The sequence below is a fragment of the Zingiber officinale genome, chromosome 5A (genome assembly GCF_018446385.1).
Source record: "Zingiber officinale cultivar Zhangliang chromosome 5A, Zo_v1.1, whole genome shotgun sequence".
In the NCBI taxonomy this organism is placed as follows: domain Eukaryota; kingdom Viridiplantae; phylum Streptophyta; class Magnoliopsida; order Zingiberales; family Zingiberaceae; genus Zingiber; species Zingiber officinale.
The window spans coordinates 77,438,801-77,444,800 of record NC_055994.1 but is presented as its reverse complement, the minus strand read 5'-3'; the positions used below and the strand labels follow the sequence as shown (position 1 = coordinate 77,444,800).

Below are 6,000 nucleotides of genomic sequence, written 5' to 3'. Positions count from 1 at the left end.
CCATTTGCTAAAGAAACGTCATATGCATTATATTAATATGCGTTTCTTATTTAAGCGTTAATGAAAAAAGAATAATCCAAGTGGCAAAATGTCGGTTAATTTATTTGGGTGTGCATAGGTCGTGCTCGCACACAAGCAAACTTAGTTCAGTGCAATCCGGGCCCTAGATTTACACCCTCCCTATGCATCCACACACAAGAGCAAGCTTCCACTCATTTATTTGTTCACAACACACATGCTTGTGAAACAATATAAACCAACCATCAAGCCTTGAAACTTCCAATATGGGACTAAAATCTTCTTCAGAATGGAGCTTCTTTCTTCTTCACTCTCTTCTCCATTCACTCATTTTCAACACAAAGTTATCATTATTTCTGAAATTATCCTTTCATAGTGTGTTTCGTGTTTAAATCATACCAAAATAATATAGGAAAATTGAGAAAAATGCTACTGAAAACGCTCTTGAATGAATTATTAAGACATCATTAACTTGAATGTCGTGGATTCTATTTCTTCAAATACAGCAGCATGACTTGGACCAGATATTAGTCCTTCACAGACAACTCTAGATAAGAAAGCTCTGTTGGTTGGTTATTGAGGATGAGATCAAACTAGAATTCAAACTGTATGCTGTAAACAAAGGTTAAAGTCCCCGGTAAGTTACGAAGATTATTCGTCTACTTCAGTGAATGATAGTTAGAGTAGTTGAGCCCACTGAAACTCATGAGCATCTGCAAGTTCAAGCCTTTTCCAGTCATCCTCATCGAGCGATGCAGGGTGGGTCTCACACTCCATTCAGTATGAAATAGTATGTGAGAGTACTATACTAACTCGCCAATAGTCAATCTCACGACTCTTTTACGGTTCCTATCTCGTAAAGATAAAGTGCTAGCATCGTAAAATAAGGCTGTCGAGGTAGTTTACGTCAGTTTGTGTACCTCCAAATTCCGGCAAGGGCTTGTAGACTCATAAAGAGAACCAAGCCAGTCGAAACTCCGGCGAGTCCAAAAACAGGAGCAGCCATAAGAAGGAACGCGGATGAGATTAACCCTATAAGCACCTATACGACATATATTTAAGGTAATGAAGAAGTGAAAAAGTAGTGTTGTTGAATTGTAAGTGTAGAAGAGATGAGACCATTGAATATGCAGCATACGAAAAGTCTGAGACGCCGTAGTAGCTAGAGCCCATCAATTACAAAAGCAATGGCATTGATTGGTTGAGATACAGACACAAACTGCAAAAAATTTCAACTTCATTATGGACAAACACTCGGTGCAATGCCAGTTGTTCTGACCTGTCGATGATTTAAAGGACGATCAAAGAGATTGATAACAAACTTTTCCCATTGGATTTTACTAGTAACCATAGATTCATGGGCAATTATATATAGAATGTGTTGAACTAAGAGCATCATACAAACCTGTAAAACCCTATACACTATAATGCGAGCTTGTTTATAGTTCTTCTTGGTATATTCACTCGCTAGTAAAGCCTGTGAAAAAGGTTTGCACATTTTCTTAATATTTCAAACGAGCTGAAAATGGAGTTGTATTTTCTTATCTGTATATTTTGAAGAATGAACAGGTTGATTATGTTATCTGACCTGACCAGTGAGTGCCAAAGCATCATTAAGCAAAGAAATGACCAACCAAACTTGCAGGCATATCTGGTGACTGGCCATGGGAACTGGACCTTCTCGCGCTGCCATGGAAGTTGATATTGTCATGGTTATGAGCACCGCAATGGTTCTTCCAACCAAGAAACCAACTGCATAAGAATAGCATTAAAAGTATTCTCCTTCAAAAACAAAATGTATAGTATTCAGATCTTGTGTTCCATGTGGTTTATGCTTTATAGTCATTCATTGAATTATAACTAAAGCAATCATAATCAGACTAGAATGCCAAAAAGAAAAAAATCCATCATTTAGGCAACAGTGAAGTCTGAATGCTTTTGACCATTTGATACGGAGTTAAACTAGAAAGCTAATTTGTCTGTTTATGAAAAATGTATTGTTCTTTTTATTATACTAGAATGGTTCAGCTTAACTCTCTATCTACTTAGTTCCATCCCAATTCGATGTGATATTTCAAAACGCCTCTCTCCAAATTCATGCTGTTGAAGAAAGAGAAACAAAATCTCTATATTGGTATATCAAATGCCAGCTTGATAATAGAAATGCTAAAATAAAGTTCCATGAATTCTTCCTCTTTTCTTTTCTTTTTTTTTTCAAGAACCACAAATTTAAAACAACTCAATCACATTTCTCTCTATCTTTTTAGCAACATCAAAATCCATCTTGTATAGCTGTCTAAAGCTTGCTTAACCACAGAAGATATTTTCTATCTGAACTAAGCTTCATTTAATTGAAGAAATGAAAAACCTTTGAGCAATTGAACTTATCCAACTATCTCCAATTTGGCATCCATCACATTCTTAAAAAGGGATTGGGAAGGATCGCAAAGAGTTGGTAACATGAATGGAAAAATAGTGACGAATGGTATGACTTAATTGAATGACAGTTATAAACAGTGTTAGTCTATATGGTTTAGTGGTGTAAGATGAGATAGAGGCAAAATAATGCATCTTTGTATATACAATAAAAAAAACATCCAAACAAGAATAGGTTACATAAAAACAAATGTTGAAGATACAATACTTACAGACAGCATATAATGGTGTTTTTGTATCCTTAAAGCCACGAAATGTTCCTTGAGCAGCAAGTGCTATTACAATTGCAGGAGCACCAAATGCTCGTAGGGTAAGAAATTGCTCTGCAGGTAATCGCATAGGTGAATCCTGCAACAATCATAAAAAATACTGTCAATTTCCAGAGGCATAAGAAAGCATCCAACTGTCGTCCTGTGTTACAATGCAAAAATATTTATTAGATCGTTAGGAAAAGTTATAACAATTAGCTTCAAACACTGATAGCCTTTGTTGCAGTAAAATATAGCAAGAATATAAATTTGTAATATGATATCTATCATCTCCACCATGCTTTTACAAACCAAAAAACTAGTGCTGGAGTGAAAAATTCCAAATCGGCATACTTGAGATAAGATTAGCATAATAACATCAATGTCAAATTGCATAAGCTGAATCCTTTAGGGAATTCTACATTCTGACATCATCAAATATATGAAATCATTTTTTAGCAATAAAGAATATGATTTAGTCCAGTGACTTGACTTAATCAGTATGCATTATCCATGAGCTGAAAATAAGATCAAGAATTCAATTTAATTAAACACAGCTATGAAACTATTGTGAACAATTGCTTCATTGGACATACAACAGCTATACCCATGAAATCCATCAACACACCCAAGCCAAATATTAGACCAATTGATTCCAAAATCCCAACGACAGCAGCCAAAGCCAGAGAAATCGATACTGCTGGAAGAGACTTCCAGCTCTCTCCATATATATATATATATATATATGTATCATAAATACATTTTTTAATTTAAATATTTTTAAATCATAAACTTAACAATTAGATGCATCAACTTTTAAAAATTTACAAAAGTACGATGTCTTGTTGCTATATTTATCATAATTTTCTGAATGTTACCTTAATTTTAATATCCTAAATTTTTAAAATTTAATAATTTACCCTCAGCTGATATTTTTAACAATAGTTACTTAGTCTGTTCACTAATGTGAGATAGATTTTGAGAGTTTCTGAATAAAGACTAAAAAAGTGTATTCGGATTTTAAAAATAGATAAAACTATTACTGTTGAAATGAAATAAAATTACAAGGGCTTTTTACAAAAAATAGTATATTTTGCTATTAATTTTACATTATATCTCAGAAATAAATCACCTTTCTATTACCACATGTCTCAACTGTTAAACAACTTGAATAAAATTTACTTTTACAAAAGTGTGATTTATTTGTACAATTTGTGGAAAAAAACACCCTCACATTTTTTTACCATTTCCACTTGTACTATAAAGTATTTAGTACAAAGTGTAGTACATTCAATAGCTTAACAATTTTTTAAGTTTCTTGGCCACGACGTTACTTGACAAAATTTGTCGCATCATGCAAAGTTGTGGATTTCAAATTTGTGGACGATGACAATCGAGTTAATATTCGAGGAGATCAAGATTGTCGCAGCCTCGACTCTCTTAAAAGCCAGTAAGATCGAAACATGAACGGTTTTATAATTATATATAGAAAGGTAAATGTACACATGACAAGGTATTTCTCCCGATTTTATTAAAATCGACCCTTGTTTGATTTCATAATTCTATCATATGATGACCAATTCAACGAAATCTTAAGGGCCGTTTTTTTCTTTGAAACGAGAAGATAGAGTAGGGGAAGGATTGTAAGTGTAGGGTTGAGATCAGAGAGAAAATGAATTCGATGTTTGGGCACTCCACGTACAAGTTAGAGAAAATTATATAAAGCCTTTGGCCTTTTTATTGGATTCAAGATTTTCTAATAGAACACTCTTTTTTTTTTTTTGAGATTATCAAATAAGATTTTTCACTCTACTTTTTTAAATTCTCAAATAGAATTTTTAAAAAATCGATCAATCCTTTGCCGTTTGCCTATCTCCACCCTCTCACACTTATTGACGGTCACTCAAATAGCTTTCCTCCGCCCTTTATCCAACTGGCCCCTCCATATAACATATCAAATGAAACACTTTTAGTGGAAATAATACAAATTCATCGCATCCATGTAACAAGACATTTATAATTTGACCAACACTTCCAAATAAAGCGGTAAATAATTTGTTAGATAATTTATTACTAGAGATATTAGAAAAAATTATCGAATTGAAATTATATAAAATCAATTTTAATTTATCTATTGATGACCTGAGCAGATACTCTCAGGCTGTCAGCGGAGCTGGTTCTACCAAGCTTCTGGTAGTCTGAGTTGTAAAGTTGATGCAGTGCGTAGTAGAATCGGGAGTTCATCATCGAATCGGGAAGAGAACTCGCTGACTAAGATACCGAGGTTTGCGTTTAACACAGTTTCCTTGAAACAGATTCATCCCATCTCTGGCTGTACTTCGAGGTTCTCTCGGATAGTCTATTTCCCAGGATACAACGACAAAACCACGTATACAACCAAACACTGATTGTTTGTGGCGAACTGAGAATGCACCTTAGTGCTATCACGAGTAGTTTAGCTTAACGGATGCACGACTAAGAGAGTTTTGTGGGAGAACACAAGTGGACAGAGATTCGCTTCTTACTCTTCCGAATGTCTTCATTAATGTCGAGACATTATAGAATCATTATTAATAGATTTCATGTCGCCATTAATGCCAAGACGTTACGAAGTCACCATTAATGAGTTTAATGTTGCTAGTAATGTCGAAACGTTACGGAATCGACATTAATTTCATGTTAATGCTTCCGTTACCTTCTTGAGCAGGTAGAAAAAAGAGATTCGGTGGTAAAATGTTGGTTTATTCACTTGGGCAAATCTTACATCGATTGGTCCGACATTTGACGTGTGCAGGTCATGCTCACACAGTCAACCTTGGTTCAGTACAATTGGGCCCTAGATTTGCACCCACCCGTGCACACCTATGTGTGAGAGAGTTTCTCCCCATGCATATGTTTACAACATCAATACATGTGCCATAATTTAAACCAACAATAAAGCCAAGAGACTTCTAATGTGGGATTAACAACCCATACACAATAGAGTCTCTTCGTCTCTATCTCTTTATTCCATTCATATTTCCAACAATTGCCCACATGAATAGAATACATGATATATGATAACATCCAGCGGTTGAGTCAAGTATAGGATATGTAGGTTTTACCCTTTGAACCTTATGATGTCCATGAACTATTCTGCCATTTGTGTACCCAAGACTCTCCCTGATACAACTCAGTTCTCATGAGTGTGTTTGTTCTTGGCCATGCATGCCTGGTTCTAAGAGAAGCCGTAAGAATTGTGCATTCAATTCTCTTTGAAGTGGCCCCACTTCTTTCTCATATAGGTGATTCCTCGAGA

The 6,000-nt window shown here is 34.9% G+C and overlaps 1 pseudogene; it reads right to left on the bottom strand.

Moving 5' to 3' along the window:
• Positions 1-925: 925 nt before the first annotated feature.
• Positions 926-4,949, bottom strand: LOC121979671 (annotated as a pseudogene).
• Positions 4,950-6,000: the final 1,051 nt, after the last annotated feature.